Below are 17962 nucleotides of genomic sequence, written 5' to 3'. Positions count from 1 at the left end.
GTGAACAGGATTCAAGCTGACTGGTATGTAACTACAGGTGCCACAAACCACGGTATAGTGTATCTTGCGAAAACGTCTGTGTTGTAAGCCGTACAGAATACATCTCCTACAGGAGCTGAAACCAGATGACAAACCGAAACGTCGTGACTCTTGCATTGACTTGCAGGGCCGTTTAGAAGAGGGCAAATTCGCTGATAGACTGCTGTTAAGCAATGTGGCTACCTTTCACCTCAGTGGGAAGGTCAAATCGCCACATCATTAGAATTTGGGGTTTAGAAAAACCGTGTGCCCTTATCGAGCACATGAGGGACTAACCCAAAATAAACGTGTTCTCTGCATTGGGCAGGTGCAAAGTCCCCGGTCTCTTCTTTTTTGCCGAGGATACTTTCAATAGCCACTCCTAGCTGGACATGTTAAAGGAATGGCTTATGCCACAGATAGAAGAAGATCTGCCAAACGCAGCAGGACGATGCACCTCCATATTTTCATTTGGATGTTCGCAGATACCTGAATGAAACTCTACCGGAACTTTGGATCTGCCGCGCAGGAAACAACGATTCACCAACGTTGTGGTGGCCCCTACGATCGCCAGATCTAACACCCTGCAGCTTGTTTCTGTAGGGGTACATCAAGGACTTCGTGTATCTGCCCCCCAGCCACAGGATCTGAACGACCTGAGACAACGCATCACTGAAACAATGGACTCCATATCCGAGGATATAACGGCACGTGTCTGGACAGAACTGGACTAGCGCCTAGACATGCCATGTCACCAATGGAAATCGCTTTGAACATTTGTAGTTTATAGAGAAAACTTGGATAGTGTATCTTTTCATATTAATAAATTTGTGTTATGTTCTCTCGCTTATGAATACCGAGGCTATAATTCTGCACATTATTTTTTATCACCCTGTATGTTGGGATGCAGTTGCATCAACTCTATTGAACAGCATAGTTGACTAAACTTTCAATATAACTGTATGCAAAAAAAAAAAAGTATACTATGTGACAAACGCAGCTGTATAGGCATAGGGTTACATATGTCTAGTGCAGATGTCTGGTGGACAATTTTAAACTGTCCCTCCAAATGTAATGCCTCAACGTGGTGTGAACCTAGCATAAAAGGACATTCTCACTTGATGTTGTGATGACAACAGTAAGCCATACGTATGAATATATCCCCTTATCATGTACTCCTTTTGTGGAGCAAAACATTGGAGGAGATAAATTAAAACTGGCTCAAAAGTAAAAGGGGAGTAGATGCTCATGGCAATCAATCAGATTCCACCTCTCATTGGGTTTCCTCTGGGTACTCAGATTTCTTTGGCTACCTATGATAATTGACCCCAACGTGTGCAGGTCTGAAATTTGAAAATTAGATTGTGAGCCTCATTGGAGACAGGGACTGATGTGAATGGCAACAATCTCTGCATATAGGCAACATAAATAAAATCTGCTCCTGTGGATGGATCTGGTGTTTGAAGCAAATAATTACTATAAAGTACCGTAACCTTAAAGGGGTTATCTGGACACAAGGTGGTTTTTCTTTCGGCATGAACAACTGGTGCCTGAGGGCTGCCATAACAGCTGATCGATGATTTCCTGTGGATAGGTCATGAGTAAGGAAAAGTGCCCCATGCCCGGACAACTCCTTTAACAATAAATGTTATGTCTACTTAACCGATGGAGATACTGTAATTGCTTTTGGGATTACAATTCTCCTTTATCAGCTGTGTACAACGCGTTCCAATCATTGACCCGTATAAACAGGGCAGCGATCACGGTTTGCGCAGCCTATAAAATCATAGTTGTCGGCAGCACATCTTGCTGAACGGATGGCTTGGCTGAGAAATAACTATACAGCTTCTATGTACACAGGATACATAGAAGCAGTATTGTAAGTAGTAAAAAAAATAAAAATTTGATATATATATATATATATATATATATATATATATATATATATATATATATATATATATGTGTGTAAATTATGAAAGTGATTTTAAAAAAAAAACAAATTATTATTATTTTTTTAAATCAATGTGTACATAGCCTTCAGGAGAATGACACGACCAGACAATAAAAATTGCTGATTGGTTACAGCATTAGGGGGGATTCACACGAGCATGTATTCGGTCCGTGCGGGCCCCGTGGTTTTCACGCGGCACGCATGGACCAATACAAGTCTATGGGGCAGTACAGACAGTCCGTGCTTTTTGCGCAGCGTTTGTCTGCTGCGCAAAAAGCGCGACAGGTTCAATAACTCTGCGTATTTCGCGCATCACACACCCATTGAAGTCAATGGGTGCGTGAAAACCACGCAGGTTGCATGGAAGCACTTCCGTGCGAACCGACTGAAACAGCGCACCAGCTGTAAAAAGGATGAATGTAAACAGAAAAGCACCACGTGCTTTTCTGTTTCCGAACATCCAAACGGAGTGTCTTTGCGATGAGCGAAGCCGGACAAGCGAACCGAACTTCACCGGGTTCGGCTGAACTCGTTTTGGCCGAACCCGGCAAAAAAATTATCGGTACGCGACGTCAGGAGATAGTCACTGTCCATGGTGCTGAAAGAGTTAAACTGTTTCAGCACCATGGACAGTGACTTCCGATCCCAATATACATGAACCTGTAGAAAAAAAAACTAAGTTCTGACTTACCGTTAACTCCCGGCTTCTTCCTCCAGTCTGACCTCCCGGGATGACAATTCGGTCCAAGTGACAGCTCCAGCCAATCACAGGCCAAGCACAGGCTGCAGCGGTCACATGGACTGGCGCGTCATCCAGGGAGGTGGGGCCCGATGTCGAGAGGCGCGTCACCAAGGACGCGTCACCAAGGCAACGGCCGGGAAGTTCTCGGTAAGTACGAACTTTTTCTTTTTTTTCAACAGGTTTTTCGATATTGTGTTCGGCATTCACTGTCGAGGGTGCTGAAGTTAGCTCTTTCAGCACCTTGGACAGTGACGGGCGTCGACTAGCCTAATCTCTATGATGGCGGCTGCGCGAAAATCACGCAGCCGCGCATCAGACACGGATGACACACGCAGCTGTCAAATGGTTTTTGCGCGCGCAAAACGCCGCGTTGTTTGCGCGCGCAAAAACGCAACGTCCATCTGTATCTCCCCTTAGTAGATTTACTTTTTGTTTTGTTATGCAAGTACATCAAAATATACTAGCAGCTATCATAGAGCAAACAAGAAAGACCAATTTACAAATATGAATAATGTAAACACAGGGTTATGTATTACAAAACAGCCAACATTTCCACATAGTAACTACATCTGTGCTAATTTTTTAATTTCGCTTTTCTAGAGGTCAAAACTCAGTGGTCTTTAGAATGCATATCGCCAAATTTCCTTAACCCCTTCCCGACATTTGACGTATCCAAGTCGGGTGGGAGGGGGGGGGGGGGAGTATGGATCGGGCTCACGGAGTACGTTGCCGGTGTCCATACGATGTTTGTTTTGTTACAGCCGACACTTCAGAGTAACGACTGGCATCGCGCTCGAGCACGGTCCCGCTTGTTTAACTCGTTAAATGCCGCGGTCAATAGCGAAAGCAGCATTTAAATGATTAGAAAGAGAGGGGCAACCCCCTCCAATGGCTCATCGCCCCCCCCCCGCAACGCAGTCGCGGGAGGGCGATGGTTGCTATGGCTGCCTGGGGGCCTAATGAATTCCCCCAGGTCCGCCATCTTTGTGCACCTATTAAAACCACAATATACTGCAATACATTAGTATTGCAGTATATCGTGCAAGCGATCTAACGATCGCTGGTTTAAGTCCCCTAGGGAGACTAATAAAATAAAAAAATAAATATTAGTTAAATATTGTTTTTTTTATGTAAAAAAAGGAAAATTTAAAATTAAAAAACAAAAACAAACACCTTTTCCCATTTTCCCCCTAGAGCATAGTAAAAAATAAATAATTAAATAAACATAATTGATATTGCCGCATCCGTAAAAGTCTGAACTATTACAATATATCATTATTGATAAATAAATAAATTATGGCTCTCGGAATATGGCAACACAAAATACATTTTCTTTTTTACACTAGTAAAATATAGAAAAAAAACTATATATATTTGGTATCACCGTAATCGTATTGACCCACAGAATAGAGTTAACATGTTGTTTTAATTGCACAGTGAATTCCGTAAAAACGACGCACAAAAAACAATTGAGGAATCGCTGCTTTTTTCATTTTCTAACCCCACAAATAATTTTTTCCCATTTCCTAGTACATTATATGGCACAATAAATGGTGCTATGGAAAACTACAACTCGTCCCACAAAAATCAAGCCCTCATAAGACTATATCAACGGAAAAATAAAGAAGTTATGGCTTTTGGAAGATGGGGAGGAAAAAACTAAAATCAAAATCTGAAAAAGGGCTGCGGCGGGAAGGGGTTAATAGACAAAATCCTGGCTGCTTGTAGCCGCCACTAGAGGGAGCCTACTGCAAACTCTAGTACACAGTATGAGTAAGCTGTCCCTCTAGTGGTGACTGCAGATCTATGCAAGTGATTTAGAGTTCTGGAAAAAAAACAAAACACAAAAATCACAGGAGATCTGACCTCTATAAAAGATAGATCAAGAAAAGAGCCGGTACAGTATTGTGGAGCTACAAACAACATGATGGAAAGGTAGTCATTTAGTGAATGTCCACCTTTTACCATCTGTTCAGAGTAATTGCACATAATGTAGTTTCCGGTTATCAAGTGAAACGGTATAAAATGTTGGCAGTATTTGCATATCCCTATATATGGCTGACACCAACATATATTTAACAGGTGATTAATAAAGGCTGCAGACTGGGCTTACTTTGCTATGGTTCTCTCTCCCTACTGTGTACATGTCTGGTTAAAAAAAAAATCAAAAAGGAAAAAAAGCCTACTCTAAAATATATACTAATTGATTGTTTCTTTGTAAAAAAAAAAAAAAAATCAACAAAAATGCAGTACAATCAAGTTAGCAAACAGGTCCATATTATGTAGATTAGAAAACCAAAATTATACCTGATGTAACAAATAACACCACGTAGGCACAAAATAAAATATGTAAATCTTTATTACCCTATACGGGAAAGGTTACCCACAAAAAACATACATCTAAAATACACAAAACTAAAAACACCCCAGAAGGGAATGTGTATCACGTCCTATGGAAATGACCATATAATGTAGCAGAATAATTGCATGAGACATATAAGTAGATAGCCACAGGATCCAATATCTAAAATAATGGCAAAATATGACTCAAAAAAGTGCAAAGTATCAGAATCTACAATCTAGGTATCTAAGTAGATAGTCATTTACCCAAAGTGGACATGATAGGGAACACACTCCGATCCAAGGACCACCTCGACGCGCGTTTCGTTCCCTTCGTCAGGAGGTGAGGTATGCCTGATGATTCCCCTCTTAAGTACACCTCCAAATGAGGTGATGTACAGCGGCGCATGAAAGGTCACGCCCATCTCCACGCGTCAGACCATCCGCGTCAAGGCCGGAAGACCGTACCTGGAAACCAGGACTCGTTCTCAGACCTGGAGACAACTTCCGGTCTGACGCCTGAGAGATCACGTGACCCGTATGCGCACCCATCAAGTACCCAACAGGTGAAACAGGAGGCGCACTCATAAGAGGAAAGTGTCCTATATCTCGTCTAAACAGTCAGAAGCTATCAGTAATATATATGTACATATCTTAAAAAATAGCGAAGGTATAATAATAAACATATCATTAGTTAGGTCTAAATTACTAAACATATATTTATATAAGTATAGATACAGATGACTGACCACAAATACCCCATACATATAATAACAAAATATAATTAAACATAGCATGTGAATCCAAACTAACCAGTTATAAGTTATGTATATGTAAATCCCATTACAAATAATATCTAAAAAAATATTTAGTATAAGAGGACCAGAAAAAGGACCAGACCCAAATTTTTATAATAATATAAAGTGCACAGTAGTAGGTAATTGGATTCATAGATGCTGATCCCAGACGAAACCCATAACAATAAATCACGGATACCGATCAGGATAAGCAGCACGGATCCAAAAATAAGGTGAAATAGAATAACAATACAAAACCAACACATAACAATATAATATATACAAAAAATGATATAGGGATAAATCAAATTAAATAATATGTAAAATTAAATAAGTGGTACAGTACAAACATATTCATACATAAATAGCAATCAATCATATCCACATATGTGTCAAAATCAACTCAAAATTCATAATATCAATATATCCATGATTTTCTACATAATAAATATCAATAAATAATCAGTGTAAATGTACAAAAGTAGTAACCAAATTCAATAATAATAGAACAATATGCATACATATCATACATACATATAAATATATAGTCCATATAACCACTCTACATGTGTAAAACCATACACCTACAATTCCCACAAATACAGCCACGTATTATACAAATAATATTAATAATAGTATTAGTATCATGAATCTTCGCATCTTCCCGATATGTTCATCAGTACTCATCAATTTCCATTCTCGATATCGCTCTCGACAGCATTCCACAATATCGACACTAACAGCAAAATTAAAAATAGCATTAGTCTTACGCATAGTATTTTACAAAAAGGATGCAAAACTCTGTGACTCGTTCAAACCCCTAGGGGACATGGTATCCAAGGTAACAATCCATTTCATTTCCTTTCTCATTAAGTCCTTCCCAGTATCCCCCCCGCGGTTCCCAGCATAAATCCGGTCGATGCCCTTAACTTTCAATAATCTCCAATTACTATTATGGAACTCCTTAAAGTGCCTTGCAAGAGGCTTACTCCTGTCACCAAAAACGGCCTCATCAAGTCCAACCTGTCCATATTGAATACCCTTAATGTCCCTGATGTGTTCCATTATCCGTATTTTTAAATCCCTTGAGGTCATTCCTATGTAGATTTTATTACAAGGACAACGTGCATGGTAGATTACATTTTTGGTATTACAGTTAATAAAATGTACAATTTTATAAATTTTAGTACAGTCTGAGCCAGAAAATGAATCCGTCCTCTCCATGTTTTGACAAGCGCCACATTTACCACATGACACATTGCCCCATTTAGGCCCCCTTGATCCAAAAAGATATTTGTTGGATATGGAAGGAACATAATGACTCCTAACCAATATGTCACGGAGGTTAGGACTGCGCCGCGGTGTCATAGCCGGAACCGGGGTAATAATTCTTGATAAACGTTTATCGGTTTTCAAAATCGACCAATGTTTATTAAAAATCCCTCGCATGATGTTCCATTGCTTATTATACCCTGATATATATCTTACCTCATTATCTGCATCTTTTTTTCTTTTTACTTGGGATTTGAGTAGATCGGTTCTGGTCTTTGTTTTGGCATACTCATATTCACGCTTCACGTCTGATTCCTGATAACCTCTATTGAGAAATCTGTTCATCAGATCCTTGGATCGATGCTCAAACCCTTCCTCAGTAGAGCAAATCCTCCTAGCCCGAAGGAATTGTCCCCTTGGGATAGCCCTAATAATATGTTTAGGGTGGGAGGAGTCAGCTGTTAAGTAAGAATTCACAGAAGTGGTTTTTCTAAAAATATCGGTGTAGAGCTTACCATCAGCCTCCACCTTTATCTTTAGGTCCAAAAAATCGATTTCAGTCTTACTGTACTTGCTCACGAGTTTAATCCCTATTTCGTTGTTGTTCAGATGGTTTAGGAAATGGTTGAGCTCATCCTCAGTCCCCTGCCAAATGAACAAAACATCATCGATGAAACGTCTCCATGATACCACTTGCCACTCATTATCATATGTTGTCAGAGATCTTTCCCAGAACCCCATGAATAAATTTGCATAGGATGGGGCGCAAGTTGCCCCCATCGCTGTGCCTCGATTTTGTACGTAGAATTTATCCTTAAAAACAAAAAAATTATGTCTCAGTACATAATCTAACAGTTCTAAGATGAGCTCAACCATTTCACATGCCAAGTTTCCTGACTGTAGAAAAAACCTGCATGCACGCAGACCATGGTCATGATGTATTGATGTGTATAAAGACTCAACATCACTGGTGACCAAGTACATATCTGATTCCAATCTCAGGCCCTCAAGGGATACAAGGATATCAGTTGAATCCCGTATATATGATGGAAGAGTTTCCACATGGGGTCTGAGATAAAAATCAATAAATCTGCATGTCATCTCACAGATCCCACCGATTCCCGAAATAATCGGTCTGCCAGGAGGGCATGTTACATTTTTATGTACCTTCGGTAAAAGGTAAAGGGTAGGTACTTTAGGATTTTTAACAGTCAAACTCTCAAGAACCTCCCGTGTAATGACACCCCTATCTACTGCTTTCCTCAGAATAGTATCGAGTTTAGAGCTAAATAGAGTCATTGGGTTGTGATCTAGAACCCGATAAGTTTCTCTATCACCAAGTTGTCGCCCAACCTCTTGTTCGTACATTTCACATGGCCATACCACGACATTTCCACCCTTATCCGCTGGTTTAAAAATAACGTCTTTCATCTGTTTCAATTGCCTGAGGGCCTCCCTCTCACAGAGTGACAAATTGTCACCAAAATTATTGGAGATAGATCTTAAATCCTCAGTTACCAGTCTAACGAAAATGTCCACCTGAGGACAAAGGGAAAAGGGTGGAAATGTCGTGGACTTCTTACGGGCACATGGGGGAAGTTTAGATGTACTGGTCAAGTCAACAGAACTTTCCTCCCTTAATTCCTCCAATGCTCTAAGAGCCTCCCTTTCAGTGTCATCACATGGTATAAGTTCACCTGAATTAGAAAAATAACGTTTAAGCATAAGTTTACGGGCAAAGAGATGTAAATCTTTAACCGCTTCAAAAAGATCAAAATTAGCGGAAGGAGAAAAAGTCAAACCTCTACTTAAAACAGAAATCTGTGCATCTGAAAGGACAATACTAGATAAATTAATTACCTTTAATGTTTCCGTACTTTCGTTTGATTTTCTCTGAGACTTCCATAGTTTTTCTTTTTGTAATAGTTTCGGGTGAGCATTCGAGATCGGTCTGTTTCCTCTTGATTTATTGAGGTAACACGTTTGTCTAAAAAACGTTCCCCTACATTGCTTCTGGTGGATGAGACCGAAGATGATCGCGATGAAGACACAGGTCTCCCTGATCTTTGCCATTTATAAGCAGTATTAGACTGATAATCTGCCAGATCTCTTTTGAATTTTCTAGCCTTGTCAGCTTGAACCTCACTCTCCCACTTTTTAAAATCGTTATCCAGCTCACTTTCGAATTCCTTAAGTGATTTCTCACTCAATTCTTTCTTTAATTTCTCATTTAATTCCTCAATTTCCACTTCAGTGACCTCCAGAGTCTTCTTATCTAGACCAATAAGAAGTTCCAGAAAATTCTTAGAGCAATTCTTACATGACTCCTCCCACTTACTCCTAAAGGTTGTATTATCGACCGGAAAGGAGGGGAACAATTGGACTCTTAAACCACGGGGAATAATGTCCCGTTGTAGGTAGTTTTCAAGAGAGGCTTTATTCCACCACACCCGAGTTCTTTTTTTCAGAAGATATTTCAAAGACACTTTAATCTCCTTCACATCAGTATTCACATCCTCAAAGGGTAACTCAGTACCATCAAAAACATTAGCTAGTTGTGTGACCCAAGTTTGGTCGCGTAATTTATAATCCATATAAGAATTTTTATCTGCTATAAAATACAAAAAATACGAAATTATCAACAAAAATTGTACTTAAAGCATAAGTCAAACCATCAGGTATGACATAGTATATCAGAAAACCAAAATTATACCTGATGTAACAAATAACACCACGTAGGCACAAAATAAAATATGTAAATCTTTATTACCCTATACGGGAAAGGTTACCCACAAAAAACATACATCTAAAATACACAAAACTAAAAACACCCCAGAAGGGAATGTGTATCACGTCCTATGGAAATGACCATATAATGTAGCAGAATAATTGCATGAGACATATAAGTAGATAGCCACAGGATCCAATATCTAAAATAATGGCAAAATATGACTCAAAAAAGTGCAAAGTATCAGAATCTACAATCTAGGTATCTAAGTAGATAGTCATTTACCCAAAGTGGACATGATAGGGAACACACTCCGATCCAAGGACCACCTCGACGCGCGTTTCGTTCCCTTCGTCAGGAGGTGAGGTATGCCTGATGATTCCCCTCTTAAGTACACCTCCAAATGAGGTGATGTACAGCGGCGCATGAAAGGTCACGCCCATCTCCACGCGTCAGACCATCCGCGTCAAGGCCGGAAGACCGTACCTGGAAACCAGGACTCGTTCTCAGACCTGGAGACAACTTCCGGTCTGACGCCTGAGAGATCACGTGACCCGTATGCGCACCCATCAAGTACCCAACAGGTGAAACAGGAGGCGCACTCATAAGAGGAAAGTGTCCTATATCTCGTCTAAACAGTCAGAAGCTATCAGTAATATATATGTACATATCTTAAAAAATAGCGAAGGTATAATAATAAACATATCATTAGTTAGGTCTAAATTACTAAACATATATTTATATAAGTATAGATACAGATGACTGACCACAAATACCCCATACATATAATAACAAAATATAATTAAACATAGCATGTGAATCCAAACTAACCAGTTATAAGTTATGTATATGTAAATCCCATTACAAATAATATCTAAAAAAATATTTAGTATAAGAGGACCAGAAAAAGGACCAGACCCAAATTTTTATAATAATATAAAGTGCACAGTAGTAGGTAATTGGATTCATAGATGCTGATCCCAGACGAAACCCATAACAATAAATCACGGATACCGATCAGGATAAGCAGCACGGATCCAAAAATAAGGTGAAATAGAATAACAATACAAAACCAACACATAACAATATAATATATACAAAAAATGATATAGGGATAAATCAAATTAAATAATATGTAAAATTAAATAAGTGGTACAGTACAAACATATTCATACATAAATAGCAATCAATCATATCCACATATGTGTCAAAATCAACTCAAAATTCATAATATCAATATATCCATGATTTTCTACATAATAAATATCAATAAATAATCAGTGTAAATGTACAAAAGTAGTAACCAAATTCAATAATAATAGAACAATATGCATACATATCATACATACATATAAATATATAGTCCATATAACCACTCTACATGTGTAAAACCATACACCTACAATTCCCACAAATACAGCCACGTATTATACAAATAATATTAATAATAGTATTAGTATCATGAATCTTCGCATCTTCCCGATATGTTCATCAGTACTCATCAATTTCCATTCTCGATATCGCTCTCGACAGCATTCCACAATATCGACACTAACAGCAAAATTAAAAATAGCATTAGTCTTACGCATAGTATTTTACAAAAAGGATGCAAAACTCTGTGACTCGTTCAAACCCCTAGGGGACATGGTATCCAAGGTAACAATCCATTTCATTTCCTTTCTCATTAAGTCCTTCCCAGTATCCCCCCCGCGGTTCCCAGCATAAATCCGGTCGATGCCCTTAACTTTCAATAATCTCCAATTACTATTATGGAACTCCTTAAAGTGCCTTGCAAGAGGCTTACTCCTGTCACCAAAAACGGCCTCATCAAGTCCAACCTGTCCATATTGAATACCCTTAATGTCCCTGATGTGTTCCATTATCCGTATTTTTAAATCCCTTGAGGTCATTCCTATGTAGATTTTATTACAAGGACAACGTGCATGGTAGATTACATTTTTGGTATTACAGTTAATAAAATGTACAATTTTATAAATTTTAGTACAGTCTGAGCCAGAAAATGAATCCGTCCTCTCCATGTTTTGACAAGCGCCACATTTACCACATGACACATTGCCCCATTTAGGCCCCCTTGATCCAAAAAGATATTTGTTGGATATGGAAGGAACATAATGACTCCTAACCAATATGTCACGGAGGTTAGGACTGCGCCGCGGTGTCATAGCCGGAACCGGGGTAATAATTCTTGATAAACGTTTATCGGTTTTCAAAATCGACCAATGTTTATTAAAAATCCCTCGCATGATGTTCCATTGCTTATTATACCCTGATATATATCTTACCTCATTATCTGCATCTTTTTTTCTTTTTACTTGGGATTTGAGTAGATCGGTTCTGGTCTTTGTTTTGGCATACTCATATTCACGCTTCACGTCTGATTCCTGATAACCTCTATTGAGAAATCTGTTCATCAGATCCTTGGATCGATGCTCAAACCCTTCCTCAGTAGAGCAAATCCTCCTAGCCCGAAGGAATTGTCCCCTTGGGATAGCCCTAATAATATGTTTAGGGTGGGAGGAGTCAGCTGTTAAGTAAGAATTCACAGAAGTGGTTTTTCTAAAAATATCGGTGTAGAGCTTACCATCAGCCTCCACCTTTATCTTTAGGTCCAAAAAATCGATTTCAGTCTTACTGTACTTGCTCACGAGTTTAATCCCTATTTCGTTGTTGTTCAGATGGTTTAGGAAATGGTTGAGCTCATCCTCAGTCCCCTGCCAAATGAACAAAACATCATCGATGAAACGTCTCCATGATACCACTTGCCACTCATTATCATAGCTATGACACCGCGGCGCAGTCCTAACCTCCGTGACATATTGGTTAGGAGTCATTATGTTCCTTCCATATCCAACAAATATCTTTTTGGATCAAGGGGGCCTAAATGGGGCAATGTGTCATGTGGTAAATGTGGCGCTTGTCAAAACATGGAGAGGACGGATTCATTTTCTGGCTCAGACTGTACTAAAATTTATAAAATTGTACATTTTATTAACTGTAATACCAAAAATGTAATCTACCATGCACGTTGTCCTTGTAATAAAATCTACATAGGAATGACCTCAAGGGATTTAAAAATACGGATAATGGAACACATCAGGGACATTAAGGGTATTCAATATGGACAGGTTGGACTTGATGAGGCCGTTTTTGGTGACAGGAGTAAGCCTCTTGCAAGGCACTTTAAGGAGTTCCATAATAGTAATTGGAGATTATTGAAAGTTAAGGGCATCGACCGGATTTATGCTGGGAACCGCGGGGGGGATACTGGGAAGGACTTAATGAGAAAGGAAATGAAATGGATTGTTACCTTGGATACCATGTCCCCTAGGGGTTTGAACGAGTCACAGAGTTTTGCATCCTTTTTGTAAAATACTATGCGTAAGACTAATGCTATTTTTAATTTTGCTGTTAGTGTCGATATTGTGGAATGCTGTCGAGAGCGATATCGAGAATGGAAATTGATGAGTACTGATGAACATATCGGGAAGATGCGAAGATTCATGATACTAATACTATTATTAATATTATTTGTATAATACGTGGCTGTATTTGTGGGAATTGTAGGTGTATGGTTTTACACATGTAGAGTGGTTATATGGACTATATATTTATATGTATGTATGATATGTATGCATATTGTTCTATTATTATTGAATTTGGTTACTACTTTTGTACATTTACACTGATTATTTATTGATATTTATTATGTAGAAAATCATGGATATATTGATATTATGAATTTTGAGTTGATTTTGACACATATGTGGATATGATTGATTGCTATTTATGTATGAATATGTTTGTACTGTACCACTTATTTAATTTTACATATTATTTAATTTGATTTATCCCTATATCATTTTTTGTATATATTATATTGTTATGTGTTGGTTTTGTATTGTTATTCTATTTCACCTTATTTTTGGATCCGTGCTGCTTATCCTGATCGGTATCCGTGATTTATTGTTATGGGTTTCGTCTGGGATCAGCATCTATGAATCCAATTACCTACTACTGTGCACTTTATATTATTATAAAAATTTGGGTCTGGTCCTTTTTCTGGTCCTCTTATACTAAATATTTTTTTAGATATTATTTGTAATGGGATTTACATATACATAACTTATAACTGGTTAGTTTGGATTCACATGCTATGTTTAATTATATTTTGTTATTATATGTATGGGGTATTTGTGGTCAGTCATCTGTATCTATACTTATATAAATATATGTTTAGTAATTTAGACCTAACTAATGATATGTTTATTATTATACCTTCGCTATTTTTTAAGATATGTACATATATATTACTGATAGCTTCTGACTGTTTAGACGAGATATAGGACACTTTCCTCTTATGAGTGCGCCTCCTGTTTCACCTGTTGGGTACTTGATGGGTGCGCATACGGGTCACGTGATCTCTCAGGCGTCAGACCGGAAGTTGTCTCCAGGTCTGAGAACGAGTCCTGGTTTCCAGGTACGGTCTTCCGGCCTTGACGCGGATGGTCTGACGCGTGGAGATGGGCGTGACCTTTCATGCGCCGCTGTACATCACCTCATTTGGAGGTGTACTTAAGAGGGGAATCATCAGGCATACCTCACCTCCTGACGAAGGGAACGAAACGCGCGTCGAGGTGGTCCTTGGATCGGAGTGTGTTCCCTATCATGTCCACTTTGGGTAAATGACTATCTACTTAGATACCTAGATTGTAGATTCTGATACTTTGCACTTTTTTGAGTCATATTTTGCCATTATTTTAGATATTGGATCCTGTGGCTATCTACTTATATGTCTCATGCAATTATTCTGCTACATTATATGGTCATTTCCATAGGACGTGATACACATTCCCTTCTGGGGTGTTTTTAGTTTTGTGTATTTTAGATGTATGTTTTTTGTGGGTAACCTTTCCCGTATAGGGTAATAAAGATTTACATATTTTATTTTGTGCCTACGTGGTGTTATTTGTTACATCAGGTATAATTTTGGTTTTCTGATATACTATGTCATACCTGATGGTTTGACTTATGCTTTAAGTACAATTTTTGTTGATAATTTCGTATTTTTTGTATTTTATAGCAGATAAAAATTCTTATATGGATTATAAATTACGCGACCAAACTTGGGTCACACAACTAGCTAATGTTTTTGATGGTACTGAGTTACCCTTTGAGGATGTGAATACTGATGTGAAGGAGATTAAAGTGTCTTTGAAATATCTTCTGAAAAAAAGAACTCGGGTGTGGTGGAATAAAGCCTCTCTTGAAAACTACCTACAACGGGACATTATTCCCCGTGGTTTAAGAGTCCAATTGTTCCCCTCCTTTCCGGTCGATAATACAACCTTTAGGAGTAAGTGGGAGGAGTCATGTAAGAATTGCTCTAAGAATTTTCTGGAACTTCTTATTGGTCTAGATAAGAAGACTCTGGAGGTCACTGAAGTGGAAATTGAGGAATTAAATGAGAAATTAAAGAAAGAATTGAGTGAGAAATCACTTAAGGAATTCGAAAGTGAGCTGGATAACGATTTTAAAAAGTGGGAGAGTGAGGTTCAAGCTGACAAGGCTAGAAAATTCAAAAGAGATCTGGCAGATTATCAGTCTAATACTGCTTATAAATGGCAAAGATCAGGGAGACCTGTGTCTTCATCGCGATCATCTTCGGTCTCATCCACCAGAAGCAATGTAGGGGAACGTTTTTTAGACAAACGTGTTACCTCAATAAATCAAGAGGAAACAGACCGATCTCGAATGCTCACCCGAAACTATTACAAAAAGAAAAACTATGGAAGTCTCAGAGAAAATCAAACGAAAGTACGGAAACATTAAAGGTAATTAATTTATCTAGTATTGTCCTTTCAGATGCACAGATTTCTGTTTTAAGTAGAGGTTTGACTTTTTCTCCTTCCGCTAATTTTGATCTTTTTGAAGCGGTTAAAGATTTACATCTCTTTGCCCGTAAACTTATGCTTAAACGTTATTTTTCTAATTCAGGTGAACTTATACCATGTGATGACACTGAAAGGGAGGCTCTTAGAGCATTGGAGGAATTAAGGGAGGAAAGTTCTGTTGACTTGACCAGTACATCTAAACTTCCCCCATGTGCCCGTAAGAAGTCCACGACATTTCCACCCTTTTCCCTTTGTCCTCAGGTGGACATTTTCGTTAGACTGGTAACTGAGGATTTAAGATCTATCTCCAATAATTTTGGTGACAATTTGTCACTCTGTGAGAGGGAGGCCCTCAGGCAATTGAAACAGATGAAAGACGTTATTTTTAAACCAGCGGATAAGGGTGGAAATGTCGTGGTATGGCCATGTGAAATGTACGAACAAGAGGTTGGGCGACAACTTGGTGATAGAGAAACTTATCGGGTTCTAGATCACAACCCAATGACTCTATTTAGCTCTAAACTCGATACTATTCTGAGGAAAGCAGTAGATAGGGGTGTCATTACACGGGAGGTTCTTGAGAGTTTGACTGTTAAAAATCCTAAAGTACCTACCCTTTACCTTTTACCGAAGGTACATAAAAATGTAACATGCCCTCCTGGCAGACCGATTATTTCGGGAATCGGTGGGATCTGTGAGATGACATGCAGATTTATTGATTTTTATCTCAGACCCCATGTGGAAACTCTTCCATCATATATACGGGATTCAACTGATATCCTTGTATCCCTTGAGGGCCTGAGATTGGAATCAGATATGTACTTGGTCACCAGTGATGTTGAGTCTTTATACACATCAATACATCATGACCATGGTCTGCGTGCATGCAGGTTTTTTCTACAGTCAGGAAACTTGGCATGTGAAATGGTTGAGCTCATCTTAGAACTGTTAGATTATGTACTGAGACATAATTTTTTTGTTTTTAAGGATAAATTCTACGTACAAAATCGAGGCACAGCGATGGGGGCAACTTGCGCCCCATCCTATGCAAATTTATTCATGGGGTTCTGGGAAAGATCTCTGACAACATATGATAATGAGTGGCAAGTGGTATCATGGAGACGTTTCATCGATGATGTTTTGTTCATTTGGCAGGGGACTGAGGATGAGCTCAACCATTTCCTAAACCATCTGAACAACAACGAAATAGGGATTAAACTCGTGAGCAAGTACAGTAAGACTGAAATCGATTTTTTGGACCTAAAGATAAAGGTGGAGGCTGATGGTAAGCTCTACACCGATATTTTTAGAAAAACCACTTCTGTGAATTCTTACTTAACAGCTGACTCCTCCCACCCTAAACATATTATTAGGGCTATCCCAAGGGGACAATTCCTTCGGGCTAGGAGGATTTGCTCTACTGAGGAAGGGTTTGAGCATCGATCCAAGGATCTGATGAACAGATTTCTCAATAGAGGTTATCAGGAATCAGACGTGAAGCGTGAATATGAGTATGCCAAAACAAAGACCAGAACCGATCTACTCAAATCCCAAGTAAAAAGAAAAAAAGATGCAGATAATGAGGTAAGATATATATCAGGGTATAATAAGCAATGGAACATCATGCGAGGGATTTTTAATAAACATTGGTCGATTTTGAAAACCGATAAACGTTTATCAAGAATTATTACCCCGGTTCCGGCTATGACACCGCGGCGCAGTCCTAACCTCCGTGACATATTGGTTAGGAGTCATTATGTTCCTTCCATATCCAACAAATATCTTTTTGGATCAAGGGGGCCTAAATGGGGCAATGTGTCATGTGGTAAATGTGGCGCTTGTCAAAACATGGAGAGGACGGATTCATTTTCTGGCTCAGACTGTACTAAAATTTATAAAATTGTACATTTTATTAACTGTAATACCAAAAATGTAATCTACCATGCACGTTGTCCTTGTAATAAAATCTACATAGGAATGACCTCAAGGGATTTAAAAATACGGATAATGGAACACATCAGGGACATTAAGGGTATTCAATATGGACAGGTTGGACTTGATGAGGCCGTTTTTGGTGACAGGAGTAAGCCTCTTGCAAGGCACTTTAAGGAGTTCCATAATAGTAATTGGAGATTATTGAAAGTTAAGGGCATCGACCGGATTTATGCTGGGAACCGCGGGGGGGATACTGGGAAGGAC

At 38.8% G+C, this 17962-nt stretch overlaps 1 protein-coding gene across 1 annotated transcript in view; it reads right to left on the bottom strand.

The window, feature by feature from the left end:
• LOC142658693 (G-protein coupled receptor 143-like) overlaps window positions 1-17962 on the bottom strand; it is a 160321-nt gene that overhangs the window by 3835 nt on the left and 138524 nt on the right. The gene's annotated exons all lie outside the window — the stretch shown is intronic.

Source organism: Rhinoderma darwinii, chromosome 8 (assembly GCF_050947455.1).
Source record: "Rhinoderma darwinii isolate aRhiDar2 chromosome 8, aRhiDar2.hap1, whole genome shotgun sequence".
NCBI lineage: Eukaryota > Metazoa > Chordata > Amphibia > Anura > Rhinodermatidae > Rhinoderma > Rhinoderma darwinii.
This window is presented reverse-complemented; position numbering and strand designations above follow the sequence as displayed.